Genomic DNA, 15,162 nt, shown 5'->3' with positions numbered 1-15,162 from the left:
AGAGGATCCACAGCCTGCCGGCCAATAGGGGTGGCTGCCGTGGCGGTGACGCCAGCAACAGCGACCAACCAGAGAACCCTGCAGGGGCTGGCACTGAGCCTCAGCCAGAGCGGGATCGTGTGGCTTAGAGTGGCCAGCACGGGGTTTCCCGGGGCCAGATGGCAGGGTCGTTACAGGAGCGGCAGAGGGGTAAGAATCCGGCAGCAGGTAGCATGGGGCCAGAAACCGCGGGGGGGGAACAACACGGGGGAAACGCGGGATTACAGAACTTGACTTATTTTAACATAAATTAAAAACCCTAATCTAAACCCAAACTCCGGGATGCAACAGGTGGACAGTGCATTGAACATATATCAGTAGAGTAGCCTTGCATCAAAGAAGGCCAATGACATACTGGACTGCAGCCATCAGGTCCAAGGTAATGATTCTTTCACTCTATGTGGCAATTGTGAGGTCACATCTGGATTGCTGTGACCCATTTTGGGATTTCCATAGAACAAAGATTTTGGAAGGGGTATGCAGGTGTGAGGAAAGGGTGAGAAATTTTGGTTTATTTATCTTTGAAAGAATAAGTCTTTTTGCCTGCATCTGATTAGACAATACAAAGATAGAACCAGATTCCCTCAATATGCACAATAAAGGTGATGGAAACAAGCTGGAAAGTGGGAAGGTCTGAGTCACTATAAGGATAAAACAGAAGGTGGTTGGACACTGCAAAAAGTTACTCAAAGAGTTTGTAGAGTGTCCATTCTTGGAGATATTCAAAAGTTGATTGAAAGTGTTCTTGAGAAACTTAATATAATTAGACCATAGACCTTCATTTTAGAAGGGATGACTATGTGTTCTCTGGATATTCCTTTCAACATGTATATTTCTGTGATTTGGTTGTTAACCTTATGGGGGAGTATAACAGCCATTTTTCATGGAATCAGAGAATTGTAGAGCAGCCCAAGTTGAAAGGGAGCTCGAGAGATTATCTGGTTCAATCTTTTGTGTGAAATACAGTCTAGATGAAATTACCTAGCCCCCCATGCAACGTCATGGTAAAACTCTTCAGCAATGAGAAAACTACAATGCTGCTGGGGAGCTGGTTTCTGGAGATTGGTTGTTTTCACTGTAAAAAATTCCTTCCTTATATCAAAATTAAATCTCTCCCAGTGCAACTTGAAGTTGCTGTCCCTTGCCTTCTCTATGTGGCTTCTTACGAAGAGATAAAATGATCTTCATCTTTGTAGCTGCCTTGAATACTGGAATACTTTGATTAGGTCCTCTCCTGAGCCTTTGCTCCTCCAGGGAGAAGAGATGCAACTCTTTCAGGTTCTCACAGAGAAGGTTCTCCAGACCTCTAATCACCTATGTGGTCCCATTCTCAAACACTACAGAAGTAATTTCATACACCTCATCCAAGATGATGTGGTATTTGGACTCCCAAATGGAAAAACATTCAGTCTTGGGAAGGTCTGAAGTATATCACTACCACTTAGTGAGATAATCAGAGAAAAGGTTATTTAAATTCTTCTCCCCTGTGAGTCAGCGTACTTGGTGTTTAATGAACTAAGTGCTTGCTTTTCAGTAAAGGTAGTGTCTAAACCATGTTAGCAAAGGAGATGGTCCAAATACACTTTGTCTTCTATGTCTACAAGAATAAAATATACTTTAGTACTAGCAAAAGTACTAGAATCACTGATTCTACATAGACATCTCGCAGAAAAAGTGTATCTTAATTCTTTGTCACTTATATTTCATCATTGTAAAATATTACTGTTATGTCTTCCCAGTCTATTACACAATCCAGGTATTTCCCTACAAGTCACTTCTTACTTACTGTTGACTTTGTCATTGATGATTTGTTATTTTCTTACAAATAACCAATAATATAGAGTAAGGCAAGAGTTGATTATGACATGACACCAATATATGTTTTAAATATTTTAATAATGATAGCCTATTTGGAAAGACCTTCTGAGGTTTGTCTTATGCCTGTTCTTTAATCCATTTAATTTATATTACATGAAATTTTATCAAAATGTATTCATTAAATTAATACTTTTTATAAAGTTTAATGCCTTGCAAAAAAAAAAGTGGGTGCACTACATGAGTGATATTATCTAAATTAACTTTAAATATCAAAGCAAACAGAAGTTGTTTAATTCACAATGATAAGGTGATGTTTGCTCATTTAGTTCCTTGCTTATTCCAATTTCAGTAATTCTATTATTTAATATCAATAATTTATAGACAGCACCTTTCAACTCAGAATCTCTCCTATAAAAAGGGAAACACCAAGGGAAACATGGAGAATAACAATGGGAGCTAGGAGTCCCAAGTGTTATTCCTTCTATGGCTGATTCTGTGACTGAGACATCATTCAAACAGTCTTTCTTATTTATAAATAACACTTAATACATACTAAAAATAGTAGGTCTTTTGAGCTTGAAAATTTAGTTTTCTTCAATGATGTTTTTATTTAACATACAAACAATTTTTCTGTATTCAATTGTCCACATTTTAACTTGCAGCTGTAATGGTATTTATACCTACTATGAATAGGCTTGTAAAGAAAACCATCAGCTTTCTCAAAGTTTGATAGAGAAGCAAAAACTTTCATAAACTTGACTAAATAGAATGTTTTAAATTAAGACATTTTATAGTTAAATGAATGTGTTTTTCTTAATTTGAACACTTTCATTTTTTATTAAATATAAAAACAAAACAAATATTCAAGTAAAATTTTCATGAGTAAATTATTTCTAAAATTGAATAGGTGGGATTAGGAAGAAAAGTTAGATTTGTTTTTCCAAATTAAAAACATTCCAGAATTTTATGAAACAATAAAAAACCCTCCAAAGTAGATAAATTAAGTATTTGTGTTTGCTAGATCTGTGTTTTTCATGAGAAAAGTGTCTTGACTTGACATACCAAGAAAGAAAATGCATCTTAGAAAATCTTTGCTAGACTCCCAGTTATTTTGAAGTAAATTTTCATTATATTGGTAAGGATTTTTAATGAAGTGGAAACAAAACAAACACACTGCTTCAAATGTTTAGTAAAAAAATAAAAGTCACATGATGCATGGAAAACTGCATGATTGGCATTATCAACAGAAGTTGAAAAAAATACTGGTGGAGAAAAACTTATGAGTATCAAGGATATGAAAAATATTGTTCTGAGACACATGGTGAGAAAAACAAAAACATTCAATATATATTGCTTTTAAAATTTTTATATACCTTTAATAAGAGATTCAAATGATAGCATCATAATAGTATAAATCCTTGAAATATCCGTGAAAAGCCTTAGGCTTTCGAAAATAAATTTGGGAAAAATAGCTAAAAAGAAGGAAATGTGATTACTTCTAAATATTAAAATCTGTCATGGTGACCCAGATGCACTAAGAGTGTCTAAAATTATTTAACTAAAGAGTATCTGGAATGCATGCATTTGAAATAGCTTTTTTTGTTTGTTTTTTAAGAGTAAACATTAGAAATTGCTGAGCATTGAAAAGATTTAATTATCTAATGTTTTAAATAGACTTTTGAAATATCATCTTCTAATTCAGCATAATGGCATTATGAGATATAGATATGAGAGCCTAACAAAGTATTAATCATATTTTGTGTTGTTTTGAAGCTCCTCTGACTGGCTTTTTTTAAATCATATTTTCTCAATTGTTTTATATTTCAAAACAAGTTCAACATTTTAACAATTGAAATTGAATTATTTTCCTACTTGACTACAGCTAAAAATTGTGAAGAATTTGCTTGCTAGATGTAACATATACACCTTTATCTTTCTTTTTTAGGGATTTCATAAAATGTGTGTCTTAGGGTAGTGAAGCCCACAGAATAACCATCCAAAGAAATCAATCAAATCTTCAGCTCTCATGTGTGTCTTCTGAATGATGGTGCTATGAATTCACATAGATTTGATCAGCCTTCAGTAAAATTCACTTAGACCTGAAGTGAATGTCAGTTAGTGTTAGATGTTATGTGTGAATAACAGGCATTACAAGAAAAATATATTTTTAGGGTTTCAACAGTCCAAAAGTTATTTCCCTTCTATCTGCAACAACTCTTCAGTCAAATGTTAGTATTTCTTTTTCTCTGTGCCACGCTCTTCTCTGAGTGGGAGCTGTGAGCTCTCCTTGGCCTCTTCCATAAAGAGTTTGCCATGACATATGTTAAACTGTGAGATTTTGCACTCATGCCAAGTATGCTCACACTCCTTCAAACCTGCAGACTTATAGGTTTGGGTCTGCTATGAGAACGGTAGCTGAGGACTGAAAGTGAGGAGTTTGGGAAAGGAAAGGAACAGTAATGTATTGCTGCTCTTGGTAATTTTATACTTATTTTATTAAAGAGATACAATTAGGCTGAAAAAGAACACTGAAATAAATACCCTTGTCCCTATTAGGTTTTAATCCAAAGTGGTGTTGGGATTTGTTGTTGGGCTTTGTTTTTTCTTTCCCTTTGTTGGGGAATATTAGTACAAATTATTGACCTATATAGAAATTTGGGAAGAGGTTAATATTTATCTAGAGGACCATTTTCTCAATCTGGAAAAGAAAAAAAAAAAGAGACACATATCCTTTTGATAATATGTGAATACCTTTTTCATGTAATCCCTAGTAAAAGTTACTAGGAAATTCTCTCCTATTGTATACTAAAATCCCAAATAAGAATTTCTGTTGTAGTCCCACTTCTAATGCAATCATTGTGGATTTCTTAAAAAAAAAAAATACTCCTATATTCTAGCAGCCCCAGCAGCATCATGCCACAAGGATCCAGCCAAATTCTGTTGTTGTTTGTTAAAGTCTTTATAGTGAAAAATTTCCTACTTGCCATTTCTTTTCTGAAAATAATCTCTGAGATCAAAATATCAGAGCTTAAATGTACCACAGTTTGACTGAGATTTTCTTTCTTTTTGCTTTCATTTTGGTATGCTCAAAGCTTTGTCCATGCTCAAAGCACAAAAGTTTGGAACTTTCTTCAACCTGAATATAAATAGCAAAGATCACTGACCTGTAGTCTGCTCTTCTCCCTTTATCAACATTAATGGAAAGCAGGGGAGGGAAAGGGAAAATGCATGCTGTTAGCTATTATCTTTACAAATGACTTGCTAGCCTTTTATTAGTCCTCTTAGTCTTCTTAGGCTTCAAACACTCAAAGGATATTTTCAGAATTTCACTAGATGGAGGTTCAGTCCTGAGATGACTTGACAAACTGCATCTTCCTTAAGAGATTTTGACATGATATTAAGCCATAGTTACAAGCCAATACTTGAATGTGGAGCCCTGGGGAAATCTTTCTAAAGTGGAACACAACATTTACAGCAGGAGGCAGGTGTCTGCACCACTGAAGCAAACAACAATATGATATATTTAGTATCGAAAATGGAAGCAAAACTACTGTCTCTTTACCACTGGGGAAAATGGAAGGGGTTGAATGAGAAAGAAAGCATCCTTTTCAGCTCTGGAGAATTTTAATTCACTGACAGAATGAAATATAGTCTCATCACGGCAGGTGCAGCAAGTGCCAGGTGCTGTTCACAATATTGTCTTTGAATTTATGTGTTTTTGAAACATTGAGAGGATGTGAAGCAGCTGCAATGGCCATGTGGAGAGAAAGCAAAGAGCTTTTAATTAGCAATAAGAGGGCTGTTAATTTCTTTTAGGAGCTGACTTTGCTTTGCACTCATATCAGAACCTCAGCAGGAACTCTGTGCAGTCCCAGACACACAAAGAAAATCAAGCAAGCCATGTGCTACAGCAGATTTAAAGCAGAAGTGAAATAAGGCTTTGGCTGTCAGCTAAAAAAATTCTTGGGAATTTTGATTTTCAAATTGAGAAATGAGATTCATAGATGAGGGACTGCACAAAGATTTTAAAATTTCAGTGCAATCACTAACCCAAGCAGTGCATAATAAAGCACTCAGAGATCACAGTAAAAAAATGTATCAGTCCTGCTATGGGATTCTTGCTGAAACCTAATACAGTAGTTTGAACTGAAGTAAATGCTGGAGACCAAATACTGAGATAAATCAGAATCTGAGAAATGTTACATGAGACTACATCTGAGATACTAAACCACTGGCAAAAATACCAACTTTGACTTGGATGAAGAATTTAAGGTTTTTGAAGTCTGACACACAGTTCTGCCAAGGTTCAGTCTCTCTGGAAAACATACAGATGACTTGCCATTAGAGAAAGCCAGAACTTTCATTGGTTTCAATTCTGTCAACCTCAAAAAGAACAATGAAATATTCATTTTTACAATATATCATTTATTTTTATGCTAAGAGTACTAGTGTGTGGCAATCATAGCTTTTCATCATTTAAGAGACATCAGTGATCTACTCATCCTTAATTTAGGGGTTTTCTCAAATGAGATTGAAAGATTTGAAATCTGAAGAGATATTTCTCCTCCTGCTGAGATAAATGTTAAAAATGTGCAATATGTTATTGAATGACAGGGAAAATGAGTTATCAATGTCTAAACAGTCTAAACTCATTGGGGTAAATTGAGACTTTTCCAGTAAGTTTAGTAAGTTTGCTGGTTTGTAAATCCCAGTATGCTCAATAGTTTCTATTTAATATCCAAGGAAATACAGAACCACTTACTGTATATAGGAGATGTCTCCTTAGTATTTTCTTTGGATCCTATTTTTAAATGCAATTTATTTATATGTTTACCTTTATGTTGCATTAAAAATTATTGAGGCAAAGAAAGTTAAACATGTTCATGAGTCTTTACAGAGCAGGCAAATATATATTACATTCATGCAAATAAGAAGGGCATAATAGGTCAGGACCACAGTTTTTAATTTAATCTTTCATTATGCATCATAAATTATCATGCCTAATTTATGGGGAGACAAAAAAATTAAAAGAAGGACAACTGATAATGTGTCATATCCCTAAAGACAGCCTTTCAAGATAAAACAAGACTCACTCTACTTTGTCAAGTCAAATGTCCACCTATCTTTACATTCTTATCTAGTATATAGTAGTAATGTGCTATTTAGACTTAGTTTCTCTTTTCAATATTAGTAAATAATAAGCAGCTTCATGTATTTATTTTACACCTGTATCAAATACGTATATGGATAAATTAATCAGGATCAATTAACTGGCTTCCTGATGTAATGTAACAAATGTGGAGTTTTTCATCAGTGAAATGGAACAGAGGGATACAACATGAACTGCTAAGTATTTCTCTTCTGTTATGAGATGGTATACAAAATATTATATATTTATAAACAGGACAAATGAATTAGAGATTAAACATTGTCTGTGAGGAAAAAATCCGTGTATTATTGACTGTTGCCAATCCTCTGCCTGCTTTGGGAAGTAGAATTCCTGTGTAGAGATAACACACTCTCAAATCCATGCTTGAGCCTCCCTGTTAGCTAGATGAGCTGAGCCTAACCGAATCTCTGTGTCCCTGTGTGTCTCTGGTGCCCAGCATTGTCAGTGAGGAAATTAAATAAATCTACTCTTTTCCTTTTAGCTGGGGTTTGATGGTTGCCTTTGGTTACCTGTGTTTGTCAAGTCACACACCTATCCATGTATGGGTAAGACTTGAGAAAACACAGCATACCATTTCCTATTTTTAAATTTTAACAGTATTTGAGGTAAGGTATGCATAAAACAGTAGGGCTTATTTTTACAAAAATCAATGTGTTCTATATTTATATTTTTATCTATTTTTATGTTTTTTTTTCTCATTTCTCAAAATGGCTGAGAAGAATTCAGTCATTTATTCATCTCCAGATACATACGGAGATGGAAATTTATGCTAAGTCCTTATGATTATGTACTTGTTTAGAAATCAGAGAAATATCATTCTCAGTGGCAAGACAGTAATTCAAAACTGATTTTCAATGTTACAGACCAATCAGTTCCACTGCTGTCTGATTTCTCCATATTAAGATTCCCCCCTTGACTCACTTCTTCAATCTGCTCTTGCTAAATGAATCACTAACAGATCTGCTAATGCTTTCAACATATGGTCAAATGAATATGATTCATCTTTTAATAACTGCTGTCTGTTATGAGGAAATCACACTATGACTAATGAAGAAGTCACATCTTTGCTTCACTAGGTGGACCACCTCCAGTATGAATGTATAGGTCAACAGTTTTGGTAGGAATAGGAAGTTTGGTAACTAAACAAACATTTTCAGGTACCTCATCTCTCAGCAAATCACTCCCTGTCCAATTTATATTCTACAAAAATGTTTATAACATAGCATCTCAGAACATACCCTGATCACCTCTACTCTCATGCACTAAGAGATAAAAGAAAAACTTTATCACTTTACTTTTCTTAACATCTTTTGTGCTCTTTTGTGTTACAAGGACTTGTGTTTACCAGAACCTATGAAACAGAACCAAAGCGAGATCCTTCAACAATTGTCAGTGTCTCTGAGCTCTTCTCAGAAGGTGGAGACTGACAAAATTATCATCTTCAACTATCTGAAAAGTTCATTTCTAAGCATACAACTCATTATTGTACTCATTAAATAGGAGGAATTCTTAGATACGGAGCATGGGGAGTTATTCAATCAAGCTAGGTCTATCATTAACTTATAATTTTGTATTTGGTTCATGGATTGTTTATTTTTAACCCAGAAACAATTTACATCAGGCAGTGATTGTCTCTGCATTCATTCACTGACAGCCAGGCAAGCACAGGCAGGTTTGCACGCTTTGTTACTCAGCCCACCTGCAAAGAACACTTGCATTCACCAAGTTACTGCTGCAGTTCTGTTCATTCTACTTCAGAAATGCAAGATGAGTGTAGTCACCCCAGGCTCCATTTAATCAGTAGAAGGATGGCCAAGGGAGATGGTGCAAGTGTGTGGCAATTACTGCTTCTACATCACAGATATGTGGTTATCCACTGGTTTAATGGCAACTGTACACAACCCTAATGCTACAGCTTGTCCTAGTGAAGAGGTTGCATAAATATTAATGTGATTTCTAAGCCATAAGCCATATACATTTTCTAAAATTAAATGTATATACTCGGTGTGTGCTGATTCTGAAATACATCTATTATATGGTTAGCTGCTGAAATTCTATTGTAATTTTCTGTGGCTCAGTTAATTTCAGACACTTCAGCTCAAGCTGCAGTAATCTAAGGCAGAGGTGAAATTCAGGCCAGAGAATTCTTAGTGAATGCTAAAACATCATGTACTGTTAACTTTGCAATTAACACATCTTTCTTTGAGCTGGAAGAGATAAGTTGGCCATGACTCTGTGGACAGAAATCACTGACCTGTTTAATAGTGTGAGATGAACTGGAACAACTTGCTGTCCTTGTTTTGTTTTTTAACTGTGTTCTCCAGGATTTATGCCTGTAGAACCATGCACTTTTGTTTAATTCAGTGTTCTGGCAGCTTCATGTGCTGATTTCTGTGTTTAAGCTACATCTTGACAGAAATAAGTTAAGGATTTCCATGGAGGCTGGAAAGGGAAAATAAGAAATTAATTCCTTCAGGCTATGGGGGAACCATGCTGTTCTTTCTTATCTTTCTTTGCTTAACATATCCTTAGTATACTTTTGAGTGTGAGCTTGTAAGCATTATATTTAACTTGGATCCTAATATGAGATATTAATTATTTAGAAGTAAATACTTCTGTTATGAAGAAAAGTGAAGAGAGTCTGCGGTAAGAACAATAGTTTCTGGTTTTGGGAATAATAATGCTAATCATTTGTGCTGAAGCATGCAAAAATTAATACAAACCTTAGATACAGATGCAGAATGGCTAAAGGATGAAGGACCTGGACCAAAAGTGAAAAAAAGGATTTTTAATACTATTAAATACTGTTTCCTCTTCATTACACACTTACTTGCATTTGTATCACAGGTCTTTCTAAAGCTTTCATCAAGATTATCCTAAACCACCCACTAAAGTCCTGTAAAGGTAAATACAGCTCAAGTCGCAGCAGTCTAAAGAGACTGGCAGTTGGTAGTTGGTGTAACTGAGAGAAGGAATAAAAAGTCTAAAAACAGCTCTTAATCATGTCATAGTCTACATCAGTTGACACACCAAAAGATTAGATATCTTCTTGTGGGTCACCCAGAAAGAACTATAAGTGCAACTTAAATGATCTGAAGGGAGAGAATTTAAATTTAATTTGCTTAATAGGTACACGATGCTTTTGGTCCATGGGTCTTATGCTGCATGTGGCTTGCAACTGAGTTCTGCTTCTATCTTCTATTATTTTATGGTCAGGAATGGGAGGAGCTTTCCCTCACATGGGATGCTGGATAAACCAAGTTGGATAAACTAAGTTTTCAGCTTTGGAAGACAGTGAAGTGCTTCAAAAGTTATCAAAAGGTGAAACTGAACAGAAGTATTTGCCCTTTTCCCATGTACTAGATATTACCATCTTTTTAACCATTGTCTCTTTCCACTTTTTTTTCAGAGGATGACACAATCTAATTTATTTCATCTGTTATATAATGAACATGACATAGTCTTCCATCAGTCTGTTACAGTTATTCTGGCCTTAAAGTGAATATCTAATTCAAACTAATTTGGAAGAATGAATAAAGGGACATGTACCTTTCGCTTCTAGGTTGGTGAACTGAGATCAAGCCAACCCAATGGAAAATGATAGTATTTTCTGAAAGAGACCATAAATGTGGCATCTCAGTCCCAAAATAAGTTAATCTTCATTTCTTTGACATTCATTGACACTGCTGATGTGGGAAAGAAAAGAAGCTAAATTACTGAAATAAGGAGAATGGGCTAAGCAGCAGTTAGTTTTAACATTTAATGCTGATAGGAAAATGTAATTCACTAATATTGCTGGACATTTCTTTTCATACATACAAAAATTTAGGGAAATATGAGAGTAATTGAAAATATTTTCAAACTACAAAATTTGCTCATGCAACCTAAAGCCCTGCAGTACCCCAAAAGGTGAAATTTTAACATGTTCTTACTAGAATGGCCTTCTGTGCACGTTTATCTCTTTCTGTAATAGTCCGCTTCATTATCCAAATTGGTATTTCCATACCAGTGTTACATTTCAGTATAAAATAAATCTTGAGGCCTAAGGAGATAAGGAGTATGAGAGAAATAACTGTCTTTATGGCTTCCTTTTTTTTTGCTTTTCTTTTTTTCAGGTGGTTTCCTTGGGATTTTGCCTTTCCCAAAGACAAGCCTCTAGTCTGAGAAATGTAGGAGTATCATCAAGGGATGTCTATGCAGCATTTCTGATTGATACAAAAATATCTAAGTTAACAAAACAAAGAAAGACTTTGATAACCTTTCCTCAAAGCATAGTCCTGCAATAGAAAATCCTTTCATGTCCTTGCCTTTATCTTGGTCTTTTAATTCCTTAATTGATTTGATAGAGATGGAAGGATGGATGGATGGATGGATGGATGGATGGATGGATGGATGGATGGATGGATGGAGATAGAGAGATAGAGAGATAGATATTTTTTTAAATCAAACATGTCTCAGAATTAGGTACTAGTCCTCTAAATAGCTTTCCAGCTTTCCAAAGAGATGCCTTTTTATGGCTGCAGAGAAGACCATTGAAGTCACTGGGCATTACCCTAGTTTGTAACCAACTGGAGAATGGATGCTTTAGACTTAAGATCTTTTCAAGCAACATCCTCAGTTTCTAGAAATTATCTAGGTGCTAGATAATGTTTAGTAAATGAAATAATCTATTCAATTATTGCTCTGATTTGAAAAGTTCTCTTGTGAACCATAAAATACTTGTGTATCTAATATCTTCCTCCTTGTGAAAATTAAAACTCCAAGCTCTATATGAAGGACATCTCTCCATCTGTGTTGTCATATGTAAAATTTAATTCCAAGTCTGTAAAGGAATAAATTAAAGGTGTTAATTAATATTTCTTAGCATGGAAGGCCTATTGCTCATTTAAGGATTCAGTATTCTTAATTCAGGAACTTTCATAAACTATTAATTTAACTAACTACTGTAAATCATTTGAGCTACAGAAACTGAGGTTCCAATAAATAGACTAGATCTCAGTGGCAAATATCTAACCTGACACTGGTACAGGTATGTGTGTGTGCCAATTTTGCATCTTCCTTGGAAACATCCTCAAATGGGTGTTGAGCTCCAGATTAGCTAATCTGGAAATACACATATGTAGATAAATTCAGGTCATCACACTCAAGGGAAAATTCAGTTTACCCTGAAGGCTCAGTTCAGGTCAGGCAGGGGCTTAGTTCCATTCAACTGCTTAGCAGCTGACAGACAGACTCTTTGAGAAACTTTTGGGTCAACCAGTGCTGCTCCTATCCACCAAATAAAAAAGACATTTGTTTTCTGTGCAGCTTGTATCATATCTGTATTACTTATTCAAGAATTCAGAACACCATAAGACATCATAAATTATACAAGACACCTAAGTTTAAGCAAATTAGTTTAAATGTTTTGTGAATTATCAGTTGAATCTCTGCTCATACTACTTTGAGTACCCTGTTTAGAAATCATCACAGAATGTAAGACTGAAATAGAGGTATTTTCACCTAAATGTCTCAGTAAGTTTCTGGAGGCTGGATCAAAAAAAATGTCTAAAATAGATGTTGAGTATCACCTAAAATGAGATATCCACAAGATCCATATAGGCTGGCAGATATGATTTATGAAGTCCTCAGTATTTTGAATTTTTATCTGAACTGACTTCACTCTCAAACTGAAATTCAATTCTCATGACTGGCAAAACTAATATGGATATCTTTAATAGGTAGCTACATATTTGTCTTCTTTGGCATAAGAAAAAAGTCAGGATGAAATTACAATTAAGATTAAATATTTTCTATGAAGCTGAAAAAAGTTACTTTCTTAAGTTTAGAAATGCAATTATTATTCCCTTGTGCTAATTTATACAGACATTCTGGTATCTATTATTTGTATGGTACATTTTTAAAGTTAATGATTTTCCCTAAGCTGCAATGCAGACTAAAGTCTTGATCTTCCTTGTATGTAATAGATATTTTTTTCAGGAAATTCAGAGCCAAAAGTGAGTTTAAAGTAGCAGGTGTAGAACTCTAGAAGTAGGCAGTTCTCCAGCAACAGTATGTATGAAAATTATTCAAACTGCCCAAAGATATTTTCTTAGTGTAATCTGTTTATATATTCCCTCTTTTTAATATTTACACTGATAAGAACTTCAGAGATGTGTATAATCATTCTCCATAGAAATAATCAAGATAATTAATATACTTATTTGAAAACATGCAAAAATGCATCGAAAAATGATTCACTAATGTTTCTATCATGATTTTACATATCAATAATATATAATAGGCCTGGTTCTGCCTATTTTGAAATCTATGGGAATTTTGCCATTAAATTCAATAGCAAGAACATCAGGTCCAATATGAATATTTGAGTATTAAGTTAAAAGTTAAACTCTTTAGAACTAAGATAATACCCTATGGTATTTCTAAAGGGAAAAAAGGAAGAAAAAAAAAAAAGACTATTTAATCTGCTTTCTTAATCTAATATTCCCTTTTTCAGTGTTAAAAGTATTTGCCTTGATTTGCTTTTTACATTAAGCCTTAAAGTTATTTTCAGTTTCTGGAAATTTGAAGGTAAATGAACAACAAATTTTTTTCTACTGTATTAATATGATGCATTCTTGGAGACAGAGGAAATGTACTTGCTGAACATCTGAGACTCAAAACCTAGGCATTTTCTGGGCAAAAAGAGACTTAAAGACAAGTATCTCTCAAGTCCCTCTGATTTCTGAATTAACATACAGCATGTTACCTTTGAATACTTCCTAATGTGGCACCTTGCTAAGCATTTATTTCAACATATTTTCTCTCCGTTAGGCTTTTTGCTCCACATTTTCCCTGGGAAAAGGACATCTATTTTCCAAATTCAAGAGCAGGCTTCTATGGCTCTTTTTGTCTCTCATGCTTGTTTCTTGCTAATTTTTAGTACATTTTTCTCACTATTATGATCTTGTTTCTGGATTTATCACTGATAGCTTTTCACCTATTACAAACTGAGATTGATCATATATTTCTAGGATGTCCTAATGGCTTGGCTGATCTTATTTTTAACAGTAATTTTTCTAACATTTATTAGGAAAACTGAATAATAGAGATGTTGATGAAGATGACTGGATTTTTATTGAAACAAAGGAATTGAAGATTTGTCCATCTTTCCAACATTTTATTTTTAAAGGAATGCTCAGACCATGAACACACCTTTACAGCTCCAAAAACTCTACTTACATTTGTGTGCATCTATTATGGCTAAAGAACTAAACTCTGCTCTTATTTCAAGGTTTGGGGTGGGGTTTGTTTTTTTGGGTATTGAGGTTTATTTGTTTGGTTACTTGGGGTTTTTCTTAATTTTTTAGGTCTGGGTTGTTTTTTGTGGTGGTTTTTTTGTTTTTGTTTTTGTTTTTTTTTCTGAATAAGCATACAATTACTCCAGTGTATTAAAACTTAGAGAGGATTTCAAGTAAGATAAAAAAATATTCACTTTTTAAGCAGTGTAATTATCTAGCAGAAGTCAGTGCACTGACTGTTCACATGAATAAATCTATTTTATGTGTGCTGGAGTGTTGAGAAATTCCAAGACCAATGTCCTCAGTCCCAGCAGAGACAGAGATTTAAAAGCTTGTATGGTCTTTCTGATCTTTCCTGCTCTCAGAAAGATATTCACAAAACCATGTATGAACATACACTTACCAGGCAACCATATTTGCTCTTTTTCAAAGTAGTATAGATTTTTCCCTTATGAAGACAAATACTTCCCGGTATTCTGGTAGCAAAGAGCATTTCTGGATTTTTTTTTGCACACATGCAATAAAAAAAATATGATAATCTAGAATTTTAATTTTTTTTTTAAAATCAGAAGTATTCTAAATTATTATAATCAGTGTCTCCAAACTCTGATAGGAAACCAAGTCCACAGTTTTATATCAAGGATCACATTTTACAAAACTTGTCACAAAATTCTTTTTCATTGTTTACATGGACATGAGTTCTTGAAAATTACAGCTTTAACTTCCTGTCTTTGCCAATTTTGAATGTGATGTCTGCTGTATTTTCAGGGTGAATTTCAGGTTCAAAGCAATGATGAAAAATATAAAAACAAACCAACAAAACCCAGCAGAAGATAACATGGCACTTCTATCTTC

At 34.4% G+C, this 15,162-nt stretch overlaps 1 long non-coding RNA gene across 1 annotated transcript; it reads left to right on the top strand.

The window, feature by feature from the left end:
- Positions 1-507: 507 nt before the first annotated feature.
- Positions 508-11,302, top strand: LOC128784412 (uncharacterized). The gene is made up of 3 exons (XR_008429476.1): positions 508-535; positions 10,244-10,348; positions 11,143-11,302. It is a non-coding gene; the product is annotated as an uncharacterized LOC128784412 (long non-coding RNA).
- The last annotated feature ends 3,860 nt before the right edge of the window (positions 11,303-15,162 follow it).

This window comes from Vidua chalybeata, chromosome 2, assembly GCF_026979565.1.
Source record: "Vidua chalybeata isolate OUT-0048 chromosome 2, bVidCha1 merged haplotype, whole genome shotgun sequence".
Lineage (NCBI taxonomy): Eukaryota > Metazoa > Chordata > Aves > Passeriformes > Viduidae > Vidua > Vidua chalybeata.
This window is presented reverse-complemented; position numbering and strand designations above follow the sequence as displayed.